Source organism: Heloderma suspectum, chromosome 4 (genome assembly GCF_057233095.1).
Source record: "Heloderma suspectum isolate Gila_16-S chromosome 4, 16-S_ref, whole genome shotgun sequence".
Taxonomy (NCBI): Eukaryota; Metazoa; Chordata; class Lepidosauria; order Squamata; family Helodermatidae; genus Heloderma; species Heloderma suspectum.
The window spans coordinates 166,052,785-166,080,436 of NC_139461.1; the positions used below are offsets into that span (position 1 = coordinate 166,052,785).

The following is a 27,652-nucleotide window of genomic DNA, read 5'->3' on the forward strand; positions in this document are numbered from 1 at the left end:
AAGATTTTGTAACCCAGATCCTGGGCTAAAGGCTGCCAGACTCCTTGCATTTCAAAAGAAGGTGCCCCACAAACATCAACAGGTTTATGTAACTCGGTACACCAGCTATGCCTCATTCGCTGGCTGCCACCACCACCACCCCGGTATTTAGCTCGGTAACCACAAAAGTCCCCAAAACCAATGTTCCAATGGGGATGGGGAAGCTGACTGTGTCAGAAAGCTAATGCATAGCCCTCTGGGCCTGGGCCAGTGAAACCGAGAAACCCGTGGGTGAACATATTCTGAATCTCTGCCCATTTGTTAAAAGTCTCTGGAACTTGACTGTGAGTGTTAGTTTCCCTCCAGACGCTGAAGGGACAATTCACTTATCCCAGAAGGCAGAAAACGCCAGGTAAGAAGTGCTCCCTCTGTACTGTACTTTGCCGTTTCATCAATTTTATTCTTTGGCTCTTCAGGCCAAACCACATGTGACAAAGGGGATCTCTGATCTGATCAAATTGGCCAGCATTAAAAAAGCAAAGCAAAAACCTTTAAAGCAGTCAAGGGCAGCTCCAATTTTGATCAGAGCAGCAATGCGGGGGGGGGGGGACCCTTTCTCCCCTGCACTGTTTTTCTGATTTAAATCCCCCTCTTGCTGCTACTAGTCCCAAAAAATAGAAGCATGATACAAGTGCCTGGATTCGTCTCCTGGGGAAAATGTACTGTAGATGGTAAAAATGATGTGAAGTAAAAAGTAATAAACCCCACATTCAGCACTGCTGTACCATTCAAAAGCTGAGCCCCCCACAACTGCTCTAAACCATTTCTAAAGGGTGGGAAGAATCTACCACTGAACTGCGGTTTGACTCCTTCTTTCTGAATGCCTAGTTAGTATTTTTCTGCCCCTTGGGGTGTAATCTAGATTTTTCTACCTCCATTCCAAAATATATATTTTGCTTTTGCTGAAGTTGCTGTCTCCCAGAAAAAGAGAAGGAAATTGTGGTCTTGCAGGTGTTGAGCTATTCTGAGTTATGTGTATTAGCAACAGCCTGAATGAAAAAGTATTGTTAAGTGTGACAAGTTAAAACTTTGGGGCTTCTGAGGCGGGCCTGATTTGGCTCGGGCTGATTTGGGGGGTCCCCCAACGCCCTTCGGCCCACGAAGCCAACGCCCTTCACACACACACCCAACATGCCGCCCAGACCCAGCCCCTTGCCTGAGTCTGGGGGAAGCTGCCGCTGCCGCGGGGGGAGCCATTGCCACCGCCAGCGCCTAGGCCATGTGGACGCGTGCCAGCAGCTGTTTCGTTGTTCCAGGGGATGGGGGGAGCCATTTTTAAAATAGCTACTCCTTGTATTTCCGGGAAAAGAGGGAGTCGCCATTTTAAAAATGGCACCCCGCCCCTCCGGAACAACAAGAGGGCTGCCGGCACACGTCCACAGGAGCCAGGTAAGGAGCTGGGGGTTGGATGGCGTCAGTGGCGGCAGCGTGGCGGCTGCCTCCAGATCGCACCAAAGTGCTTCAGAGCGATCCAGTTCACTTCGGGCCACTTTGGGCCCCCTCCGCCTTGCCCCAGCTTCGACTCGGCGGAGCGCAGGCTTCAGGCCGAAGAGGTGCACAACCCTAGTAATAGCACAGCCCTATACAGAAACAAGTTTAACTGGGTGCAGTGGGGTTTACTCCCAGGGAAGTGGGTGCAGGACTGCAGTGTCCTATATTCTTTTTTGCTATTTCTCCTCCATCTATCTGACCTCTCCTTAATTAATTCCTTGGTTATGAGTGGAAGCCTGAATCATTTTACCTTAATGTGAACGTTTCTTTTTCACAACTAGAACTATATGTGTTTACATATTTAAAAGTAAAAACAAATATTAAAAGCTACTCAGAAATATGGAAATTCTGATATAATCATGGTACTAGCTTTAGACTCGCAGACCATAATCTAATACAGAACTAAGCATGTGAACCCCACTGAAATCAGTATGTGTAGAAATCCTTGTCGGATTGCTGAGAAAAGGAGGAGGGAGAGTTAATAGAGAAGGGGGTTCAGAGTCTTGCAATGTTGCGGAGAAGAGAATGTGCACCATGGGTGCAGAGATAAAATAATAACAGAGGTGGTTAAAAGGAAAATACTGGATTCACAGTGTAAAAAAAGGTGATTCAGTTGTAAATGCAACAATGCAACCCTCTTGAGTTCATAACAAGGGGCCTTTGGATTTGAAGGAGAGATTTGAGTTGTGCACCCCTGCCCTGGAACGCCTGTCTTGATCCTTCCCTGCTGTCTGCAGGGGACCATGGCAAAGACAGTAGCAGTTATTGGTGCTGGGCTCAGTGGCCTGACATCCATCAAAGGATGCCTGGAGGAAGGACTTGAGCCCGCCTGCTTTGAGCAAAGCAGTGACATCGGGGGACTGTGGAGATTCACCGTAAGTAGAGAGTCTTGTGGCTTGAAAGAATAGAACACTGAAGGCCTCTTGGGAATTCCCACTGCAGACCACTCCCTTATTCAAACCATTGTGTTTCACCCCAAACTGCCACCGATATGAAGAAAGATGCATTAGTTTTCAAGAGTCTGAACCAAGTGGTAATTGTCTCAGCCAAGCTAGCAAATTTTACCCATGGTCCCAAACACTACCCTCCACCCTGCCCCCCAAATGTATGTCCTGGCTGAATGCAATGCTCCAGAAATGATTTAGCTGAAAGTGTGGACATATGCACTGGTGTGTTAAAAATGTAAATAGCTCGTGCACCATTAGCTTCATGTGTAGTTTGACTCTGAGTTGATTCTTAAACAGGGCTGGATCAACGCATTTTGGTGCGTGAAGTGGGACATCTAAATGCATCCCCCCACCCCCCTTCACACACGCACAAAGACTAACTGTGCTCTTGAGTAGAACCCATTTGTTAGTGGATTGTGCCTTAGCAGGCAGATCTGACTGTCATTCCCTCTGCTCCTGCTAATGGCACAGAAAAACCTGCCACCTGAAGCAGATACTTCATCTTGCCTCATGGTAAGGCCGCCTCTCATCTTGAGCTGTGCACAAATTTAGTTTATCCTTCATCAAAGTCATGACCCAGCCAATATCATAGTGGTTTAAGGAATACCCTCCATTTTAACTGAACATAACTGAATGGAATATTTTAGCCTCCCTTCTAGAACTGGGAAATCTGAGACCAATTGGTTGTACTCATGTGGGTTATCAATGACCTGAGAGTATTAGAAGTACCCTCCTCATATAAAAAAAGTACACTACTTCTTCATAATACATAACCAGCATTCAACATTGGATGAACTTGATTTTCTTTTGGTACATTTTTGCTACTCTTTTTGTGATTTTTGTACTGTTCATCATCAAAGTTGTACATCAAAGTCCTGTTCTGAATGGCTTCTCTTGGAATATTATTTGCACAACTAAACAAGTCAAATGGCTCAATTTTTGGAGGACGATTGCATAGACTTGGACAGATGCATGATTTGGTTGTGTCTTTTTGTTGGAGATGCAGTTACATCTCTATAGAAGTGCATTAATGCCAACTCATCTGTAACGGTTTTTTAAAATATGAAAACTACAGATGTGATTATATGAGTGAACATACATAGTCATCTTCAGTCACAAGCTAAGCTTGTAGCCAAACCCTGATTTATTTATCATTTTTAATTCAGAATGAGGTCAGGAAGAAAAGTCTCTGGCCAGGTACGCACGATCGCAGGGGTAAAAGAAGCCATCGCGGCTTCCCTCCCCCCCCCCCGTGTGTGCCATGCACACGCTGGTTGTTCACATAATTACCCGTGCTGCAGCGCGAATTGGTGTGTCATCCAAACCCAGCATGTGGCATGGCAGGGGTGGCTTCATGCACCCCTGCATGTGGTGCACCCACGACATGCAGCAGGGGTTGTGGGGTGGGTACGAAGCCACCTCCCAATACCACACGCTGGAAAGAAGGCAGGATTACTCTTCCACTGGCCAATGGACCGTCATCACAGAGAAAGATGGGAAGCAGGAATTCTTCATCTTCAGTGCTGTCATGATCTGCACAGGCCACCAGATAGAAGCGTACACACCACTGGAGTCCTTTTCTGGTATGGCTTTGTTTCCACAGATGGTTGAGGTCACCTGAGAAAGTGACCTAAAGCTATATTCTCATCCCCTGTTTTGTCCTCTCATGAGAATAGGGGATTGCATGAATTGCTCCTTTCTTCTTGCAGTTGAGCCAAGCTGGCCCCAAATTTTAAACCTCAGTGCCTCAAAATCAAGATCCAGAATGAGAATCTAGCATATCCAACAATTGTTGTTGTTCATGTTGCAACTTGACATCTTTCTACAAGTACTATGGTTGCTCTTTGCTTCATGGCAGGTTTTGAAAAGTTCAAGGGTAGCTATTTCCATAGCCGAAATTACAAAAGCCCAGAGGGATTCCAGGGGAAGATAGCTGTGATCATTGGGATGGGGAATTCAGCTGCTGATATTGCTGTGGAGATCTGCCAAAAGGCAAAGAAGGTAAAGGGAGGTGGCGGTTTTGAGGGGAAGACATATCAGATGGATTCTAGAGATTTTGTAATATACAACGCTTAGAAAATAAAATAGATCGATCACAACATAACCTAAAGTTGAGCAACACAAGCAACAGCATGACCCATCAATGGAAGAGGACGAGGAGGAGGAGGAGGAAGGAGGTGAGGATATACAGAAAGAGTAGGTTATGGTTTTAGAGTGGGTTTTTATTGTGCCTGTTTATATTTGTCTTATTGTGTTATATTGATTGTGTTTGATCTTGACTTTGTCTTCTTTGCTTTATTGATTATGTGTTGGGGGGTTGTATCCTTTCTTGTATAAGTTGCTTCAAGATTCCTTTGCAGTGAGAAGCGACATGTACATTGAATGAATGAATGAATGAATGAATGAATGAGGGAGAGGAGGGCAGATCTACTCTAGACACAGATATTGTAAAGATAAAAGCATGTACGACAAAATGAAAATTGGGTCCCAGAAAGTCAGGACAGTTATGAGAATATAAGGGGTACTCTACTCGGAGATCCTTGGAAGAAGGGTTAGATACAAATGAAACCGGACTATCTGCCCATCAGGCTTGCACAGATAGGCCTATACAATCTAGATCACAGTTGAGAAGGAGTGGGATCCCTTTGATGGTTTGGGTGAAACCAGGAATGGGTTAGTTAAGCATCCCACAAACTCCAGAGTGGATTATAAATTAGGAACAGGTAAGCGTAAGGTGTGAAAAACCTAAGGCACGGTTTGCAAGGTGTTTGTATATTTCAGCAGATAAGCAAAGGAAAGCTGTACATAACCTGGCCTAAAGGGGAGCTCCAAAACAGAACTTTGGAAGATCGTCACGTCAGCCTCTCTGTATAGCTTCCCTTGTTGCCCTGTAGGTGCTCCTCAGCACTAGGGGAGGCAGCTGGGTGATGAGCCGTGTGTATGACAATGGTTATCCTTGGGACGTCATGTTTCATGCTCGCTTCAGCAACATGATCCGAAATTCTCTCCCGTGGTTCCTTTTGCAATGGGTGATGGAACAGAAGATGGATCAGTGGTTTGTTGCTATAATTACTGCAAGTCATAATACGATAAACCCAACAGATGCTCTTAAAGCTCACCATTTAACCTTGGAGGCATCCAAGAATGGGGCTGCAGACCATGCTGAATTTTGTCTCTCCACACACACGTGTGCATGTGCTCACACGCGCACACATACAGAGCGGCCTGCAACATTAAATAAATAAATGAATAAACTGAAGTGGCATTCCTGCGTGAAGCAGAAAGAGGCTTGTAAATGAAGTTACATAGACTGTGGCACCAAATCTGTTGCTATTATGCTTATTTATCACCATTTGATGATGGGTGCCCCAGAAGAATCCCCACCCTCTGTTGTGTCTCTGCATGGATCACTGTTTTGGGCCTGCCACCTTCTAATCAGGAGGCAAGCCTAAAACAGAGACCTACTCAGAGAGAGAGAGAGAATGGACTCCTCTGAGGGAAGTCATCTTTACTCTTATACACATTGTACAAGTAAACCTTTGGGGCTTTAAGGGCAAAATGTGCTCTATGTGAGTGATTGGCCACCCGTGGAGGTTTGCAGGTCCTTTACACGACGTTGTCAGCCTCCAGGATGTCTCCTGCACTTTTCCCCATTTATCCCACTTTCGAAAAGATGGGAGTTAAGCAGAACTAAAAAAAATGCAGGATATAATTCAGCCACTAGATGGCCCTGTTTCACTGCAAATATAGAAAGCCCTGGTAAGGCTGCCAAGAAAGGGTGTTTTCAATTCCACATCGTGTTTGTCTAAAGGAGCCCATCCTAATCGCGCCAGGGAAACAGAAGCCTGGTAAGGCTGTGGGATTTTTCCATAATGGAGATAATCCCTCAGTTTGGGCACTTGCAGCGGTGGCTTTTATAATGTAATCACCCTGCTTCATTCACACAATTTTATGGATGGTCCAGACACGTCTCTTCCACTCCTAATCCTCCTATGCTTTTCTACCGCTTCGACCATCTTTTTTTTCTTCCCACAACAAAATCTGTTCAGGAGGAAAGATGGAATAGTTGCACAATGTCTTTTGATTGGTAGCACTAGGAGCCCTCTGTCTGGAAGCACCCTTTCATTCAAGGAAAGTGTACTTCTGCTATCAAAATATTGACAAATTTTGTTCCAAGGTTTGCTAAATACGATAAGCACTTTGAACCATGTAAAGCGCTAATAATAAAACAATATCACTGTTTCAGTCTCTGAGCAGTGCAGGTCTCTCCACTTCCAGGTCCCTGATGAAGGAACCAGTGTTCAATGATGACCTGCCGAGCCGTATCCTGTGTGTGGGGCAGTAACAGTGAAACCGCTTGTCAAGGAATTCACTGAGACCGCTGTCATTTTTGAAGATGGGACTGCAGAGTAGAGTGTGGATGTCGTCATCTTTGCAACAGGCTACAGTGCTGCGTTCCCCTTTCTGGACAAGTCGGTGATGGAGGTGGAAGACAATCGTGTCCCATTGTATAAACACGTCTTCCCTCCTCATCTAGAGCAGCCAACGTTGGCTGTTATTGGCTTCATCCAGCCCCTTGGACCAATCATGCCCACCTCAGAGCTGCAAGTGCGCTGGGCTACCAGAGTCTTCAAGGGTACGATGCTGATGCTGATGAATGATTTATTCACTATGGCACCAACAGTGTACAGAGCACGTTATGGAGAAGAAGAGAATTGGTCCCTGTCCCAAGGAACTTAGAATCTGCCATTTGGCATAGAGAGACAACAGAGCAAGTGGCGGCAAGGGTAAACAGGGAAGCAATGTACTGTCATTTCAGTTTCCTGTGCTTCAGCTTAGTTACAGGCTTAGGTAGATAATTGTAAATGAAGAATTGTTGTTTTGGTTTGTTTACCTATGCGCATAGGTCCAAGACGGTGAAATTTCGAAACTTGGCATACCTACTCAGGAGTCAGGAGACTCCAGGGGTGTGTACCTCAGAGTTATTTTGCTGTTCACCCACATTATTTAATTTTAATTAATGTAAATGTGTCCAAAGCATATAGTACCATCTTCAGTTATTAGGTGGAAGTCTTCCCTACCCACCGCATGGTGTTGCAGTCGATACAGTTTGAAGCCGGGGGCGGAGGATGTCCAAGGGACAGAGTTATAAGGCTGCCCCCTCCCTGCCGCTGTGGGGCAGCGTCCCCTCGGGGGAGTGGAGTGGGTAAGAGGTTCTGCAGCCATGGCTTCACTCAGATGGGGCGTGCAAAATGTGTCCAGCTCCGACAGCTGCATAAGTTCACTTGAAAGAGGAAAGGAGGAAAATAGTTGTAATGAACACCATAGCCCACCATTCTAGAGGGGAAGGTGTGTAAAAGCAAAAGGATTTGGGGGAGGGGAGTGAGGAGCAATGAAATGAAGAGTAGCGAGAGGCCATGGCTTCCCCCAAGAGGAAGTATCATAGATATGACTTCTGCACAACCCCTTTTTATTCATAGGGCTGAGTTCACTGCCTTCAGAGAGCATTATGATGGCTGACACCATCAGAAGGAATGAGAAGAGGATCAAGTGGTAAGAGAACTATGCTACGCTTTATTGCAGAGCCGTGCAACCCCACTTCCACCCCCCACACACACACACACTGTCAGACCTTTCTTCCCAACAAAGGTGGGGAAAGGGGGTTCGGGGACCTTTAGGATGGGGTGGGTGACTTGCGGCCCAGGTGGGAGTGGGGGTGGCACTCACACTTGGTGAGGGAGTCTGAGAGTTTCTTAATTGCGCTCCCATTGTTCTGACTTTTAGAAGCGTGGCCTTGCTGCCGGCACAGCTCCCCACGTACTTTGGAAATGGGGCTGCACATGCTCCTTTAAAGACAATGATGGTGCATCTCCCCAGAGCATTGTACAGAAAAAGATGGCTGTTCTCGTGGTTCGTCTTCCTTGGGGGTATCTTCGGGGAGCATCCTCGGGAGGTTCTCCACACACAGGAATCCCCCAGGTGTGCAAAAATGTGAGGGGACAAAATTTTGGATCAACCCTGCTTTGTTGTTAACCTCTGCCAAAGAGCAGGTGGGCAGTTTTACATATACATCTTGACACTGCTCACATTTCCTCTTGGTAGGTTAGCTTGGGAGGGACAACCGAGGCACCTGCCTTGGGCATGGATGCAGATGCAAAAATGTCTGTTTATCTCTTTATTTGTTCATCATGAAATAATTAAGCATGCTTTCAAGTTGAAATATGAAAAAAGCCAAATAGCCGAGCTGGTTGGCCACTATGGGAACAGAATGCTGGACAAGACGGACCCTTGGTCTGATCCAGCAGGACTCTTCTGATGTCCTTATGAAGGTGTAGTTAGAGCAGCAGGACAGGAACAGTGACACCGTTGCATCTTTCGTGGGTCCAGTGCTTGCAGCTTATCCCACTCAAGCACATACAGCATTGGATATTGCTGGGGGTGGGAGCAGAGAGAGAAAACAAAGATGTGAGGCTGGATATTTGCAGGCTTTTTCTCTGAATAGGAATAGTCTTGCCATGTGGTCAGAGGCTGTGTTTCCACCAGTGATTTACTCCAGCCTGGCTGTGCAGTGAGGTCTCTGTGTTTCCATGACGTCGTGGCCATTCAGCACCAGCCCCGCATTTTATTGCAGGAAAACCGCTTCTTCGGAGGCTGGTTATAGTCCGACTTTTCCTGCTTACTTCGGCTCCATCACTGACCTGCTTCCACAACCACACTGGGTTCGGTGACATAGTCCTGCCCCTGGGCGTGTGGCCCGGCCCTTGAGGGTGTGTCGCTCACCTGCCCCTGTCCTCGCCAGAGGCAGCGGCGTGTGAAGGAGAGGGGGGGATGACACCGTAGGGAGCATGCACACAGAAGCACCCTGGCATACAAGGGCAGTATCCGCCCGCCCTGGGTGTCCCTATGAAGTTTCTGGTCAAGGTGGTGGCAGGGAAATCAGGGCAGCCACAAAGAGGGCTTCACAGAGAGATGGAGAGTCGTTAAGGCATTATGGCACATCCCCAGTTTGGGGGAGATGATACTGGAGGGAGCAGTCAGGCAGAGATGCACACTCATAAGCACCCCGGCATACAAGTGCAGCGTCCGCCCGCCCTGGGTGTCCCTATGAAGTTCCAGGTCAAGGTGGTGGCAAGGAAATCAGGAGAGCTGCAAAGACGGCTTCACTCGTTAAGTCGCATCCCCGCTTTAGGGGAAGAAAGGGTTTCAAAGGGGAGGAGATGCTGCACACAGCTTTTTCGCTCCCTTGTTAAAGTGAAAGTGTGCTTTAAGACTCACTTTAAAGGAAAAAAACACAAGGGCTGGAGTGGAACAGAAGGGGGGGTGAGCGAGGCAGAGATGGAGAGATGCACAAGCAGCATATCATCCACTGGCTCTCTTCGCCATTTCCTCCCTGTGTATTTCCCCTTTAGCGCTTTGCCCCACTTTGTGTGGGCGTGTGCTAGGGGGTGTTACTTCTGAGTAAACTCATTGGCTGCACGGCTTTCCTTTCCTGGGAGTAAATGCCATTGAAATCTGTGTGGCTTGCTTCTGAGTAGGCATACATAGGAATGCATCCCCTTGAATGCATTTACTTGTGTCTCCCTTCTCAGCCACACAGGAGAAAGGCGTGACAGGTAGGATTTCAGTGGGTATTAGAAGTGCCTTTGATTGGGAAGCCAGCCAGCTGCTACTGCTTCTTCTAGCCCACCTTGCAGGGTCGTTGCGATGCCAGAATAAGGGGGGAGAACAACAACAGCGCTGGCGGGGGGGAAGAAAGCCAGCCACTATCTCTTCTCCTAGCCCACCTTGCAGGGTCGTTGGGAAGCCAGAATAAGGGGGAAGAGCAACAACAGTGGCGGGGGGAGCAGACACTAACTAGAGCGGAGCACAAGGGGACAAGGGAGGGGGAATTGGCAAGAGGGGGCAGGAACACTGATGAGGCAATCAGACCCAGCCCAGACTCCCCCCAGCCATCACGAAAATAATTCGATTAGCACTCAGTGGAAACAGCTCAGAGCCCCAGGCTACAGCCATGATAAGCCGGGTCTCTAAGGACTGTGGAAACAGGAAAAGGAGAAGATGCGATTGGGGAAACATCGCAACAACGTTGCAAACAAAGTGATAGCCTGGAAACACACCCAGAACTTGGCATTTCAATGCCACCGCCCTTAAGGCTCCACAACCTTTTAAAAAATGTGTCCTGGTCCCAAGTGGAGGAGGGGACTAGAAATGGGAGCCTGTCCTCAGAGCAGGAGATCACTGAATTGTTCAGCGGTTTTATTTGTTTCTATGGTTTTATTGTTGGCTTTTATTGTTGTTTTTATTGTTTCTATGTTTTATCACTTTTAATATTTTAACTGTTTTTATGTATTTCATGGCTGTAAGGGCTTGGGAGGGCCTCTGCCCTGAAAGGTGGCCAAGGAATATTTTAAATAAAGAAGAGAAGTAATTCCTAAGTTACAATTACCTTCTCATGGTCACATACACACACACACTCCCATCAGGCACCTTGCTTGAACCAAACTACTTACAAGGCCTAGTCAGGCCTACTTTCACAAGTTCTTGTGCTTATAGAGAAACACTATATTCTCTAAATTGAGCTTTCACTGAAAAACACCTTGGGATTATCTGATCCTTAATGCATTCCAGATTGTACCTGTGATTTGACTTTACTTTGTTTTCTCAGAAAGGCCCAAAGGGGGCGTTGGTTCAATCTTAGGAACTGATTAACCAGGCTGCTAGTAATGTTTTACTTGATTAAATCGTGTGAAAGTCCAGTAAGGCACATGTTTACCCTAACACATTTTTACATTTCGAACCCTTGGCTATATACGCACTCCCCGTTGCTGCTGTTCTCTCTGATTACATGCAGGGTCTTGTATCTTGGGTGGAACTTGAAATTGTAGCTTTCATTTTTAGAAAAGCATGTTTCTTGGCCTTGTGAAGGCACATTTGAAATGTGCATTCTGTGTAAGGCTTATGTATGTCAGAAAAGGGGAGTTTTCTCTCTCCTCCCTGGCTGTTTTTGTCTTCTCTCTCATGACAGCAATATTGCTTTACAAACAGACCACCAATTACCTATACATACAGAGCACAAATGTTTGTTCACTCAGTTTCAACCTCTAAATATTATCCGATTGAGTTCAGGATGGTCTCAAATTAAAGCTGCTGATGGCTAGATTTGCAGAAAAATAATTGCACCCCCCAAAATAAATTGACAGCTTCACAGTTAATTCTTAAAGTTTATAATAATTTGTACCGCAGAGCTGAACGGGTATGTAATACAGTTTCAATACAAATTGATGAAACTCTTCCATCCTAAGCCCACTCAGCTGGCCTTCAACGGGGTTAGGATTGTTAGATAAAAAGTCCTTGCTTTCGGTTTAGAAGAAAAGAATGCCAGGCAGGCAGCAGTGGATCCAACACTATTTTATTGAACGTTTTGCAAAACGGGTGCAGAGCAGTCTGGACCCCGAGACACGTGTGCAAAAGCCTTTTATATCATATCGCTTCTATTGTTCTCACCAGTAACCAATGAAACAGTTAGTACATCGGCTCACTAAGTTAATATCCAATAAACAGTCACTATCAGCTTACCAAGCCGTTAGTCATGAGTGCGTCAGTATGATTCCCTTTTTGCTCCGCCTATATTTTCCCGCCACTCGGGCTCTTACGTAACTTGAGACGCCAATGGTTATGGAGTCTCCTTTTTTTCTAACAATTCCCTCCTTTAAGTCTTTATTCACGTCTTAAAGCATTTAAAACGGAGTTTCTTTATCAGCACAATAAAGCAAGAGCATCTGTTTTGACAGAGCGGTTTCAATTAACCGCTGGGATAAGCCTCTAGCGCAGGGGATAATGCAACAACCAAATAACACTAAAACTCCTATCATCACTACAAGCAAAATAAGGATTGAGGCTGCTAGGTGTTTCCATTTTCCAAACCATCTCTCCAACCAGTCAGTCACGGGGTTGTTAATCCCTGAATTCTCGGCTAATTCTTCAGACAAGGCGGTGAGACCCTGCAAAGCCCTTGTTACCGTGCCATCTGGGGCAGTGTTGTTAGGGATGAAGGTGCAACACCGTCCACCTAGCATGACACAAACCCCTCCTTTTTCTGCTAACATCATATCAAGAACACGCCGATTTTCCCAAGCCATTTGGCTGGTGGCATCTAGCTGCTCAGCCAATCCTTTTACAGCATCTCGAGTATAGTTTATAAACCTCTGCTGATTATAATAAACGTAATTGATCCAATCTACATTTTTGTTAATGGTCACCCACCAAAACAGGGTAGATTAAAATCCTGCAGAAATTTGATTTCTTCCTTTGAACTCATCTGGCACTCCCCTTGGTACTCCTATGGAGTCAATATATATTTGATCATCAAAAGGGGTTACTGATCGTTTCTGCCGGGGTTGGCCAGTCTTCTCTGCTGGATGGTATGCAATTGAAAAGGGGACTGCCAACTGAACTAACCCACAAGCTCCGGACCAATTGGAGGGCAATACCTCATACAACTCTAGGCCACCACAATACCACCAGAGATCAGCTCGTGGGATTGAAAGGGAATTATTCCTAAAGCGGGTAGAATTAACACATCTTACTTTACTCGTCAGGTTCCCTATACGCCCCTCTGTGTCTGCAAGGTTTCGGTGTATGCATCCGGTATGGTTTCTTCTTTGCAGGAAGACTGTGGAAGGTCTGACACGATCCTTTGATTTGAGTGGGGGGTATAATTTATTGAGGGTTTGGCATTCCTCCTCTCCCCATGCATCAGGGTGTTGGAACAAACGGATCACGCAGGTGAGGAGGGAAGGAGTGTCCCATCCCAGTGGAAAGGGCAGCACCTTTGCCACAGATCTCCCTGTGGCACAAACAAAACAGTCAGACTTATTTAAAGACTTGGCTGTATACTTTATCCACTCTAACCACACATTATCAGTTTCCTCTGTTATTGGGATCCCTAACCTGGTTCTCCAGGGACGCCTCTCTTTCTCAGGGATCTGTACAAGAAGTGGTCTGAGGGGTGTTGGTGTGACATTTCGGGGTTTTATCTTAAAGCTGTCAAGCCCAAGTCCTTGAGGTATCACCATCCACATTAATATTTCTTTAACCAACATTACCAACACCACCCACAATACTTGCTTCATATTACAAGTTTTTTGTAATTCGAACCCGAGCTTTTCCCAGATGTTGTGACTTGTATATTACAGGCGATTGTGGCTCCTGGATGGCTTCTTCGCCTGTGTCCTTGGCAGCTTCCAGAGGGGTGCCAGGGAGCAAAGGACCGTTGCCTGTGTCCTCCTGTTCTTTCCAAGTGACAGAAGGAAGCGAGGGTCGCTTAAATGGCTTTATCCGGCTGCAATGTGTCCATTTACTAGAACCCACAAGCTTTACACACGAGTGGCTGGTTGGTCCCACCAAATAAGGCCCCTCCCACCCTTCCTTTAAAGCTTCTTTATTCCACTTTTTCAGCAACACCTCGTCTCCCGTCTGGAAGAGATGGATAGGTGCATCTAACGGCAGTCTCTGAAACGGAACGGAATAAGCTCGTAGCTGTGAAAGAACAGACTGTAGAGAAGTCAACTGATCCCTTAGCATCTGATCACCCACCTCCCACTTGACTTCCTCCCTCCTTCCGCAGTGTACCCGAGGCGGGAACCCAAACATCAGTTCAAAGGGGGACAATTTTATGTCCTTTCTTGGCATCCTTCAAAGCTTCGTTAAAGCTATTGGCAGAGCCTCAACCCAAGTGAGCTTCACCCCTCGTTGGAGTTTGGTTAAAGTCTCCTTGAGGCTCCGATTGATTCTTTCAACCTGTCCACTTGCCTGGGGCCTCCAGGGGCAATGTAAATGCCACTCTACTCCCAGAGCTTGTGCCAGCCCCCGTGTAATAACTGAGGTGAAATGTGAGCCCTGATCGGACTCTATAACTTCAGGCAGGGAGAACCGGGGCACCACCTCCTGTAACAATTTAGCAACAACAGTTTTAGCTTGGCAGTTCCTACATGGAAACGCCTCTACCCACCCTGTCATTTGACATACTATTACAAGCAAATACCTGTAACCCCTACATGGTGGCATCTCAGCAAAATCAATCTGCGCCCTCTGGAAAGGATAGTAGGCCCATGGTCGCCCTCCTTTTGGAGGAGGGGGTGCCCTGGGAGGGTTGGTTTTCTGGCAGACTTCACAGGTTGCGGCTAGTCGGTGGGCGCATACAGTTAAGCCAGGGGAGACAAACAGCCTCTTGCAATAGTCGATCATGGCTGATGCTCCAGGGTGTCCAAGAGAATGGTGAACTTGCTCTAGAACAACCCTCTGCAGGGTCTGTGGAAGAAGCAGTCTTCCATCTGTCATCTGGATCCATCCGTCATCGCAGGGACTTATTCCGTGTTCTTGTGCCATCCGTAACTCAGCAGGGGAGTATGTGGGGCGCTCTTTTCTTTTGGGTAGAATGAGGAATGTTCCTTGGATTCCCTCTCTGGCTGCTCTTTTTGCGGCCTCATCTGCCTTCTGGTTTCCCTGTCTCCATTTTTCCTCTTTTTCTTTCCCATGGGCTCGGACGTGGACAACAGCTACTTGTGAGGGTAGCTGGAGGGCATCCAGAAGATCCACTATTAGGCCGCCATTAGCCACTGGAGATCCGTTTGCTGTAAGGAATCCCCTCTCTTTCCACAGTTGCCCATGAGCATGCACAACGGCGAAGGCATTTTTGCTATCGGTATAAATATTTACTCGCTTTCCCTTGCTGGCTTGCAGGGCTCTTGTCAGGGCTACCAGTTCAGCGGATTGGGCGGAGAAATGAGGAGGCAGCCTTTCCTCACGCACACTCTCCTCTAGAGTAACGACAGCCGCGCCTGTGTAGCGCCTTCCATCCAGCATATAGCTAGATCCATCTACAAACAGATCTCTGTCTCCCTCTATTGGTTCATCCTCAAGGTCCGGTCGGCCTTTGGTGTCCAGGTCTAATACTTCAAGGCAGTCATGATCTGGGAGTCCTGATCCGTTTGTGCCCAGTAATGTTGGCAGCAGTGTGGCGATATTAAAGCTGGAGCAAGCCTTAAAAGTGAGGTTTTCGTTTGTTAGTAAACCTATTTCATATCGGGAATGCCGGGCTGGGTTGAGAAATTTGCTTCCTCCTCCTGATCCCAAAATTTGTGGCACTCCATGCGGCACCCAAATTTCAATGGGTCCTCCCATTGTCAATTTCTCCGCTTCAGCGCAAACCAGAGCCGTTGCCGCTACTGCCCTCAGGCAACTTGGCCATCCTCGCGCTACGACATCTAGGACCTTGGAGTAATATCCCACTGGTCTCCAAGAGGGCCCTTTTCGCTGGCAAAGCACTCCCGAAGCTATGCCCTTATTTTCATGCACATAAAGTCTAAATGGCCGGCTGGGATTTGGTATGGCTAGAGCAGGTGGTGACACAAGAGCAGCTTTAAGACTGAGAAAAGACTTATTCATTTCCTTAGTCCATTTCCATTTATCCAGTCTATCTTTCTGCAGCGCCTCATACAGCGGCCGCGCTGTCTCCCCATAGTTTGCTATCCATAGTCGGCAGAATCCGGTCAGCCCCAGGTAGGCCCTCAATTCGCGGGGGGACTTAGGGACAGGAGTGTCACGGATGACTTCAACTCTTTCTTGCCCTAGGCTCCGAGTCCCCTTAGTTATGTGGTAGCCTAGGAATTTTACAGTTGGTTGGGCCAACTGTACTTTTTCTTTTGACACTTTATACCCCCCCCGCTAGATAGTTGAGGAGGGAAACCGTCCCACTCAGGCACGCATTCTTGGCCTTGGCTGAAATCAGGAGGTCGTCACAGTACTGGAGGAGATGCACCTCTGAGTGCTGCTCGACCCAGGGTTCGAGATCCTTTTGGAGCTGCTGGCCAAAGACCACCGGTGAGAGATTCAGCCCCTGAGGGATGACTGTCCATGCTAATTGAACTTTTGACCACCCCCCCCCCGGGCTTTCCCATTCAAAGGCGAACAAAGGCCTTGAATCAGGGTGGAGGGGGATGCTGAAAAAGGCGTCTTTTAGGTCTATGACAGTGAACCAGGCGTGCTCTTCCGGAATTCCTACAAGGAGGGTGTGTGGGTTGGGGACCACAGGATGGGGGGCCTCGATCTGCTGATTAATGAGCCGGAGGTCTTGCACTAAGCGGTAGCCCTTGCCCCCCCCTCCCCTTTTTGGCACAGCGATGATGGGCGTGTTATAGGGAGACATTATCTCAATGAGTCGGCCTTCTTCTCGGAGCTTTGTTATTACTGGTTGTAGGCCCTCCTTTCCTTGGCGGGAAAGGGGATACTGTTTCACATGAACAGGCCTTGCTCCCTCCTTGAGGGGAATTTTGTATGGTGCTGCCGACTTGGCACGAGAGGCCCCTCCAATCCCGGCCCAAGCTAGAGGGTTGACTCTGTTTTCTATTAAGCTCCAGTCCTCGGTGGCCTCTGGGGTGGATTCTTCTGCAACCTTCAAAAGGGCCATTTGGTAGTTACTACTGTGCTGTTTAGGGAGCCGTATCTCCATCCTTCCGTCAGGAGTAAAAGCAATCTCAATTTGGAGTTTAGTCAATAAGTCCCTCCCTAGCAATGCCACCGGACAGGAGGGGGTACAGACAAATGCATGTTCTAGGTGTGTTTTCCCAACCTTGGTGAACAGGGGACGAGAGAGGGGCACTTGAGTTGCCCTTCCCTCGACCCCCATTATGGTGGTGAACCCCCCACCTCCCGTTGGGGGCTCACTGAGGGGGAGGACGGACAGGGCGGCCCCTGTGTCCACAAGGGCTTTGTAGGAGTGGCCCCCAACCTTTATTTTGACCATGGGGTCCCGTCTTGCCTCAGAGACGGCTAAGAGGGGGCCGGGCCCCGGTCTGTCCTAATCTCTTTCCTGTTCATACAGAACTCTCTGCGCTTCTCCCGTATTTTCCCCTCTCTCTTTCTGCTTCAAAGCCTCACAGTCACGCTTCCAGTGCCCCATTTTCTTACAAAAGGCACATTGATCTTTCCCCAGGGGAGATCCTTTCCTTCCCCCTTTCCTCCCCTTCCTAGCTCCCTCCTTGTCAGGTTTAAGAACCGCAGCAAGGAGCTTGGCCTGGCTCTTGTCTTTTTCTTTTCCTTCTTCTTCTTCTCGCCTCTCATAAACCTTTTGAGCTACTTCAACTAAAACTCCTAAGTCAGCTGCCAACCCTCCTTCAACTTTTTGCAACTTCTTTCTGATGTCCTGGCAGCTATTTCCCACGAACTGAATCGTGAGGATCCTTAAATTATTTGGATCATTCAAGTCAATATCAGTATATTTAGCGAAGGCTTCCCTCAGCCTTTGGAGGAACACAGCAGGAGGTTCGTTTTTGTCTTGCTTTAGAGTCAGGACTTTTTGCAAATTGGGGGCCCTTCTCGCGGCTTGCTTCATGCCTGCTAAAATGAGTCGAAAATAGTCAGCATGTAAGCGTCTATGTGCCGCTGTGGCCACCCCCCAATTGGGTCGCCCTGTGGGCAGAACCTCCACCGTCTCCTCCTCAGTTGCTTGGGGATTTTCCTCCCTATACTTGGCTCGTGCCCCCGCAAGGATGGTTGGCTTTTGGCTGAGAAAACAGGTGTTCAATAGCATTTGTGTATCGTCCCATGTGGGGTTGTGAGTAAGCCTCACATTCTCCATCAGAGACAGGAGTGGCCCGGGATCCTCTTCAAAGGAGGGGTTAAATTGTTTCCAATTATACAAATCAGATGTTGTGAATGGGACATAAACAAACATCGTCCCTTGAGGATGTTGGGCGGTAGGGTCGGGGACTTCTCTGATGGGGAAGGTGAACTTCACCGGTGGTTGGGGGTCCTTTCGCAGGTTGTAGTTAGGTCCCCCTTTTGCCTCTCTCTGTAGGACCTCCAATCTTTCCTCTAGGGAATATAGACGATCTTGGAGAGTGTCCTGGCGTTCAACTAGAGGGGTGGGGTCCTCCGGTACTATTTCATGAGAGGGGTCCTTCTCGGGGGCATCTAACCGCTGGGCGGGCCCCTCAGGAGAGGGTGGTGGTTGCAACGAGCGCCCTGCGACGGCTGTCCCGTAGGGAGGAGGAAGCAGTAGGTCCTCCGGTGCCGTGGCCACGACCCTGGGTGGTCCTTCTTTTGGTGGTTTCCTTTTGACCACCATGGGAAGGGCAAGGGACATGCATTTAACAACCCACGGAGCAGGCCTGCCGCCAAGGGGCACACAAGTTGCCCACGAATCAATATAAGGGAACTGGTCCCAACTTCCCCTCTGTGCTACTATTGTTCGCACATCAGATACCAAGGTTGGGTCAAAAGACCCCTCGGGTGGCCATTTGGGTTCTAATATTGGCCATTCCTGGGTGCAAAAAAAGACAAGACGATCCTTTGTCATCTTAGTTCCATAATCCTGCTTAAAATGTGACCAATTGCGCAAACAACACTCCAAGGGCGTATGGGACTTCTTCGCAGACTTAGATTGGGACCCGCCCATGACGGTGGGAATTTCAGTCAGCAATTCTTGCGCTTCGCCCTCCTCTGACCTAGCCCGTCTCCGGGGTAAGGAAATGCAGATCGGGGCTCCTCACTCGCTTCGCCCGTAGGCGTCTCACACAATCACAAACACACCACCGTCCCGCGTTTATCCCCTAATGTAAGCTGTTTCACTTACCCCAAAAGCCTCTTCTGTCCCGCCCGCAGCTGCGTCCAGCTGCTTTATTGATCCACTGCCGGTGCCTAAAAGGAGTGATCACGTCTCCCTCTTCCTCTGGCGTTGGTCCCCAGGCGCTTCTGCCGCCACCGTCGTGAGGAGAAGGCAGTATAAAACAACCGCCTGTGGCCATTTCTCCTCCGCGGCCCCTCGGCTCAGCGCGAAGGGGACGCGCCCCGAAGCAGGATCCGAGTCACGGCACCAAATTGTTAGATAAAAAGTCCTTGCTTTCGGTTTAGAAGAAAAGAATGCCAGGCAGGCAGCAGTGGATCCAACACTATTTTATTGAACGTTTTGCAAAACGGGTGCAGAGCAGTCTGGACCCCGAGACACCTGTGCAAAAGCCTTTTATATCATATCGCTTCTATTGTTCTCACCAGTAACCAATGAAACAGTTAGTACATCGGCTCACTAAGTTAATATCCAATAAACAGTCACTATCAGCTTACCAAGCCGTTAGTCATGAGTGCGTCAGTATGATTCCCTTTTTGCTCCGCCTATATTTTCCCGCCACTCGGGCTCTTACGTAACTTGAGACGCCAATGGTTATGGAGTCTCCTTTTTTTCTAACAGGATTGCTCCCTTCCAGCACAATCCTGTAAATATCCACTGAGTTCACTGGGGCTTACTCTCAGGTACATGTATAAAACAGGGGTGTCTAACTGACCCAGTCCTGGCCCCACAAATTCTGCTTTTCTTCATGCTGAGAGAAAGCCCTGTTTTAAATGCAGGATTTTAGGCTGGTTTAGAGATGTCCACCAAGCGGCGGCCGAATAGAATCCCCGCTATTCTCTCCGATAAAGCCCTGTCCCTTGAAGGATCACAAGGGGGTTCTCTGGGCCAGATGGGGAACCTCCAGGAATTAGAAGCAGCTGTAGATGGGAGTGAACAATTTAGATTTGGTACTGGGGTAAGAGTAGGGGTTAACCATTTCCCCTTGAGCTGTTTTCATGATCTAAATCCTCCCCGCCCCCCGAAACTAGCAGTTGCCCTGTGGCGTAAAACATACAGTCCAGAAACCAGGTTGAAAAGATGTGTTTCGTTGAAGAAAGCCCAGATGCACTGGGGTGGCATCAGTAGGGGAGGAAAACAGCCCAGTGTAGATGAGACGAGGCACTGTCACCAACATGCAACGATTGCAGGCTTTTCTACATGAGCTTTTGATCATGTGCTCATCATTCCCTACTCACGGTTGTTTATGGGTTCTTCAGCTGACATTGTATCCCTCCATTTCCGCTTCTGTATCTAATGAGCACTTCTGGTGAGTTTTTCTAGAGCATGGAAAATTGTGAAAGTGAAAGCAACCAATAGTGAGGGATAATGGGAGTTGTAGGCCAAAACAGCTGGAGGGCCACAATGTGCCCACCCTGGGCTATAGGATCATATCTCTTCAGACCTTAAACACTTTCATAGGCTGCCAGTCCATTTCCAGTCAAAGTTCAAGGTGCTGGTGCATAAAGGTCTAAAAGCTTTTGTTCTGGATAACTGAATACCGTTTTTTAATGCCTTCTCCCCCCAGCCCACACCACATGCTCTTTTCCAAGTCCTGCTTTGCTCTCAACTTAGGAGGGTGGTGACCAGAGAGAGGGCCTTTCTGTAGGGATGTATGAAAGTCACTTACTTTTTTCGAAGGGTGACATTCGCGGTGGGGGGAGGTGCTCCGTCCCTCCCCCCGAAATTCTCTCCAGCCGGCTCCGCTCCACGGAGATTCCGCGGAGCCACCAGCCGGGGCCGCCCGCAGCCAGACATCCGGCCTCTGGGCAGCCTGCAGGGACGCAAATGGCGGCTGCCGTAGCCACCACCATTGGCGTCCCTGTATTTTGCCGTGATAGGCTACGTAAATATTTACGTAGCCCATCACGGCAAAAAAACAAAACAGCGAACGTAAATGGCAGCGGCCACGGCGGCCGCCATTTGCGTTCCCTTTTTTTTTTTTTGCCGTTTTAGCCTACGTAAATATTTACGTAGGCTAAAATGGCAAAAAAAAAAGGGGAACGCAAATGGTGGCCGCCGTAGCCACCGCCATTTGCATTCCCTTAGTTAAGCCGTGATAGGCTATGTAAATACTTACGTAGCCTATCACGGCTATATGGAAGAAGCGAATATATGGAATATATTCCACAGCTATATGGAAGAAGCAGACGCAGCCACCATTCGCAAGTCAGCGCGGACAGCAGCAGGTAGGTGCTCCGTTCCGGGCCCATTTTGCAGAGTGGGGGGCGGGGGGGGCTTCGTTCCGCCACAGATTTCGGGGGGCTGAATGCACTGGCATTCGGCCTCACCAAGATCCGTGGCGGAATTCTCTGACATCCCTGCCTTTCTGTTGAAGTGCCCTGCATGTGAAATACCTGGTGCCAGATTTGATGTCCTCCTGGTGCCAGGCAAAGACTGTTCTTATTTGCTCAGGCCTCCCATCATATCAGTTAGCTGGTTTTAATCAGGTAACTTTTATTTACTGGATTCATTGTTTCTATGCTGTGCTGTATTTTATGTCTGATTGTAAACTGTATTTTACTTTTAATTTTATGTTATGGCTTTATTAGCCACTTTGAGAGATGTTGGCTGAAGAGCAACATATACATTTCAGAATGAACACTTATGTAAATAAAATAAATATAATTCATCCAAGCAGATGTCTGCCTCATTCACACATTACATTTTTCAGGGTGCAAATTGACCCTCAGAGTAATTTAAGGCGCACTCCTGTGCATGTTTAGACAGAAAAAAAGGCCTACACCTCCCAGCGTGCCCCAGCCAGCCGTGCTGGGAGGTGTAGGCCTTTTTTCTGTCTAAACATGCACAGGGGCACGCCCTTGATATATCTGTGTCTGATTCACAAATACACAGGTGCCTCCTACCCATGCTGAGGTTTTTAGTCGCAAGCATGATATTTGCGGAGCCAAATCTGGCACCCAATCCTGTCATGCTCCAAGAACACTGAGGAGCACAGGAAGCTGCCTTATACCGGGTCAAATTATTTATTCTTCCAGCCTCGTGTTGTCTTCTTTGGCTGGCATCAGCTTTCCAGGGTCTCGTTCAGAGGAAGATCTTTCCCATAACCTGCTAACCGATCCATTTCACTGGAGGTGCCAGGGAGAGAACCTGCGGCCTTCACACGCCAGTGCTCTAGCGCTGAGCTCTCGTCCTCCTCGCTCCTCTTGGGAGCTGGTGATTTCTTGTAATTTTCCGAGGCAGTTGTAATAAGTGGTGGGGCATTCAAGGGAGAAAGGTGGGCTTTGCGTCCACAGTTCTAATCCACCTGGGCCTCATCGGCCAGGCATGTTAAGGGCTACTTAGATGGAAGTACCCCTTATCGTGCCAAATGCATGCTTGAAATATCTTCCTTTGCCAAGCCAAAATTAATGCAGATCTGGGTGGAAACATTATGTGCAAAGGACAATTGCCAGGCAGGAGGGGCCATTTAACCCTTCCTGTACCTACTAGTTCTCCCCTACAAATGCTTCCCAGGGTATTTTCCCCGTACTCATTGTTTTTGATCACAGAAAGTCCACCTGGAGGAAAGAGGAATTACAACAGCCTGGAAGTAAAGTGTTTTCAAGGGAGAACGGATAAGTTAAGGTTCCCCACTCCCACCCACCCCTCTCCCATATTGGCATTACAAGGCAAACATGAACTGCAGGCCCTATACTTCCTTTGTAAGGTGCACCCCACCCTAATTTGTATGTATTTGACCTCCTTACCTTACCAGAATAACACACAAGTAAACCCTTCCCTCAGCCATTGAGTCTCTGACTAGTGAAACTCTGCAATCTTCTTTAAAGCAGGCCAGTGTCGTTACTTCAGTTTTTCGACAGCGTGAGGCACTGGCATACTTTCTTAACTCTGGGCTTAGCTCAAAGGTCAAATTGTGTGGATTTTCCTGTTGTCCAAATTCTACTCATTCAACTACAGCATGGCCATAAACCTCCCTTTAAGGCTAAGATTCTGAGATTCTCTCAGCCCAGCTGGAGAACACATTTTTGGCAGCCAAAGGGGCCTAGATTGAGCCACTTATAAATATTGAGAATTAAAAGCATACGGCCACATTCTAAGTTCTGCTTCAAGAGGAACCAATTGTTCAGATGCCAGAGCCATTGCTGTGTTAGTCTGTCACAATAAAAACAAAAACAAAACAGGCTTGTTATGCCTTAAAGACTAACCTCTGAAGGATTTACAACAGACATTTTAAAGCTACAACATCCAGTAAATGAAGTGAAGAAACAGGTACCCGCAACGACTCACCTAATACAGGACAAGGCCAAAGTTACAGAACTCCACGTCTTGTCACCTGAAGCTCCCAGCTAAATTTTCTCCAGTGTATCAGCAAGGAACTCCCCAGAACTTTAAAGGTTCTACCTTAAAGGCAGCCTAAATATAATTTTAAATAAAATAAAACTCCTGGAAGACAATGCTTCCTTGTTCCAAGCCTTGGATAGAAGAGAGTTGACCTTGTTTAAAGATAGCAGATAACCTGAAACAACTACCCACCAGCAACAATGGACCATTCAACTGAGATATAAACTGAGGAACTAATCCCTGAAACAAACCCTATTGCCAGTGTGGTGCAGTGGTTAGAGTGTTGGACTGGGGCTCAGGAGATCTGTGTTCTAGTCCTCACTTGGCCAGAAAGCTCATGCGTGGCTTTGGGCTAGTTACTGACTCTCAGCCTAGCCTACTTCACAGGGTTGTTGTGAGGAGAAAATGGAGAGGAGAAGGATCATGTAAGCCACCTTCAGTTCCTTGCAAGAGGGAAAAGGTAGAATATAAATGATAATAGTAATGATAATAATGTCAAGCTGTCCTATGTCTCCTCAAGAAATACTATCAAGGCTCCAACAACATCAGCCCAGTGTTTTATGGCATGCTTCTGGACCATCTCCATGAGTTGGGAGCACTCCTTTACAGTGGTTCAACTCACCGTTATGGGATCGCTTCCAGAGAATAACATTAGGTGACTGTGCCTTGGCCCCCTGGCAGTTGAACAGTGGCGTGCCATAGGGCAGAATTTTGTCACCAGTGTCATGTAATGTCAGCTAGTCACTTGGTTTTAGAGTGAACCAAAGAGACCCCATAATGGCAAGAGAGTAGTAAACTTGGGGGAAATCTACATTACAACTTTAAACTGGTTTCAAACCTGTTTTTAGCAATTACGGCTACCAAATACAGGAATTCTGGGAATTGTAGCTCTAGGAAGAGGGGCCGCTTGGGCAGGGGACAGGGGTCTCTAGCAAAGAATTCTCAGTACCCTCATGAAACTGCGTGATCCCTTTAGATAAACCAGTTTGAAACCAGTTTAAAGTTGTAATTTAGATTGGTGTCTTTTGCCTCTGACCTCGGCTGAGGCGGGAAAACACAGAAAAATGGATAAGCAACAGCAGCTATGTCGTGTGTGCAAGGCTAGACCGGACATGATCAGATTCTAATCAAGCCTAGAATTAGATTCTAATCAAACCTAAGGTGCATATGCCCCTAGCCAGGAAAAGGGGGTCAAATTGAGCAAGGCAAACATGCCTCACACATGGAGTGATGTCTCTCCGGAATATTCGCGAGGTGTCGTTAATAGGTTTCCTCAGTGAGCATCGATGAGACAGCCATCTTCATAGCGTATTCCTGTTGCGCAGGGACAGTTTTTGCAGGAAGGATGATCAAGTCCCTTGTCTTAGGACAACCACTGCCATTTCCACATTAATTTCCTTGCAAAGAGTGCACCACTCACTGAAGACTTGCAAGTTCACTGGCAGCATTATGCTTGTGTTTAACGTCATATAGCAGTACGAAGGGCCAATCTAAACGGAAACGCTTTGTGAAGTGATTTGGGCAGAATCCGCGTTCCCACAGAAATGACTCAGCTCTTTCCATGGTACACACAGTGCTGCATTCCTCCTCTTTTGCGGGCAAACGGGAACGGAAGCTGCATTCGTGGGGTGGGGCGGGCGAAATGGACGCCGGCGGTTGCGTGGGTGCGGGGCAGCCAGGGAGTGGAGGCTTGCTCCCTCCGCCTGCTTGCTTACGAGCAAACGTTCATGGCAAACCCCACATACCCACACAGGTTTGTGAGGCGGGCAGACGGGCAGGCAGCTGCCGCTGCCCACTGACTGAGCAGCAGGAGCAGGGGTGCAAGAGGTGCTGAGAGCAGAGAGTGCGGAGCCGGCGAGGAGGGAGAGCGACTAGCACGTTGTCTCTGATGTATATTAACTGCCCAATGAACAGCCTTCCCCCATCCCACACGGGCGCGACGAAGTGCTCCTGAGTACACATTCATGGCAGTCATCCGCCCCGGCATCCACCCTTTCTCAGCTCGCCGCTTCGAATCAACAGGCATCCACTGTTTCTTAGCTGTGCTCCTTCCTCGTAGCCGCGCCGTTTCAGAGCGGCAGGGCTGGCTCCCCTCCCCACTCCCAAGCTCAGTCAATATTTAAAGTGAGAGGCAGCGGCTGAGACCACGTTCGCAACAGCGCAGTTCCAAAGCAGCAGGGCTGCTCCTGTACTCAGCAAAGTGGAACTGAAGGCAATGAGTTACTTCCATGCAGATATGTTTGCCCCTCTGCTCTCCCCACACCCCTGGCCCCATGAAACTTTCCCTTCCGCCAATCAGCACCACTTCCACCAGCCCACGCCAAAGCCAGCTGAGGTCACACGGGCTCCCCGACGGCATTGAAGCCACTGTGACAGGAAACTCCGACGCAAAATGAGTTTGAAAAAGAACCAGATTTAGGGCAAGGAACACCAGGCTAGCTACAGAGAGTGGCATGCGTCATCTGACACGATTGACTTGGGAGTGGAGTAGAACCAGATGGGGCCCAAGTTAACTTCCCCACAATCAACTCGTGCCTTTTAAGTCCATGTTTGTAATCGCTAAATGTGCCAAATGGCTTTCTCCTAAGTTTGTGTGTGTATGATTTGGGGGTCACCTTCACCTCCCTTGCGATAGACGCTCCATTGCCAGTGACTAACAGTCCCATTGTAGTGTCTCGTAGAATGTGTGCAAGTTTGTCCATGAGTTTAGAAGAGCTCATTCAGTAACATTAATATCTACATGTGGGCAAGACATCACCAGTATGCTGACAACACCCAGCTCTATTTCTCTCTGACTTCTGACTCGAGAGAGGCTGTGCATGTTCTGAACCTGGACGCAATTATGGGTTGGATGAGGGCTAATAAACTGAAGCTGAATTATGATAAGACAGAGACCCTAAGGGTGGGCAGTTCCCAGGTTCAGGAATTGTGCCGTTTGCCTGGTCTGGGCAGGGTTGCACTCCCACTGAAGGAGCATGTAGTTTAGGAGTGCTCCTGGAGCCTTCCTTGTCACAGGAGGCCGAGGTGACCTCAGTGGCCTGGAGCACCCATTACCAACTTTTCTTGGTGCACCAGCTATGCCTGTTCCTGGATGAGGATAACCTAGCCATGGTGATCCATGTTAGACTACTGTAATGCATTCTTTGTGGGGCTGCCCTTCCTCCTGGTTTGAAACTGCAGCTAAGTCAAGATCTGGCAGCAAAATGTGGAGCATCTAGCTGTACACATAGTATACCTGTATTACTTTTATTTATTTAGCAAATTTCTTACCCACTTTTCATTATAAAGCAATCCCAAAGAGCTGCACTGGCTGCCTATTAGCTACCGAGCCATGTTCAAGGTTTTATCCAACGCCCTAAACAACTCAGGAAGCTGACTGCCCTCCCCTATATATATCACATCAGCCCTTGAGATCTTCCAAGGAGGCTTTATTGGTCGTTCCGTGATGAGCTGTGTGTCATCAAGGAGCAGCACGTCTGCAGGCCTTCTCAGTAGTGGCACCCAACCTCTGCAATGGTCTCTCATTTGTATTCCAAGAAGTGGAAACTGTGGCAAGCTTTAGACGCCTCTCTCTGCTTACTCAGGCTTTCCCTGACTTGTAATCACACTGCTCTGTTCTACAGTTCTCGTGATGTTGTTAATGTATTTATTATTTTATATTGTTTTTACATTGGTTTTTATATTGTATTTAAACTAAGGCTATCAAGCAGCATGTATGTAGTTTAAACAAAGAAACAGCAAACAGCACTTGACTCCAAGCTGTGGAAAGCTTCACCTGCTTATTTCTGCAGATCAAGTTGCTTGCAAAGGCACGAAGAGCAGGCCAGGCCGGGGGGGGGGGGGGGCAAACCTACCTGCCATGCAGAGGGGGGGCACTGCTGTTTGGCTCCAGATCCCGTTGGGATTATGCAGCTAGTCACATCGTTCTCTGGACTGTGGCTTTTCTTTCAGAAACACTCAGATTCCTCTGGCTGAGTCCAAGGATGAGTAAGCCACCGTCTTACTCTGTGAGTAAGAAGGCTGTTTGCGGCCCCTCCACTTAAGAGTAGACCATGCCAACTGGTCAGAAAGAAAGGAAAAAACCTGGCTTGGGTTACTTTTGAGATGTCAACAGCAGCTTGGCATGCAAGACTCAGGGCCAAACGAGGCATGATGACTGAGATGCCTCTCCGCCATCGCTCGTCCAACTTCTTCAGATAGCAGCCAT

General features: G+C 48.0%; 1 pseudogene; it reads left to right on the forward strand.

The window, feature by feature from the left end:
• Window positions 1–8,034, forward strand: part of LOC146347682 (dimethylaniline monooxygenase [N-oxide-forming] 2-like) — a 31,791-nt pseudogene extending 23,757 nt beyond the window's left edge.
• Window positions 8,035–27,652: the final 19,618 nt, after the last annotated feature.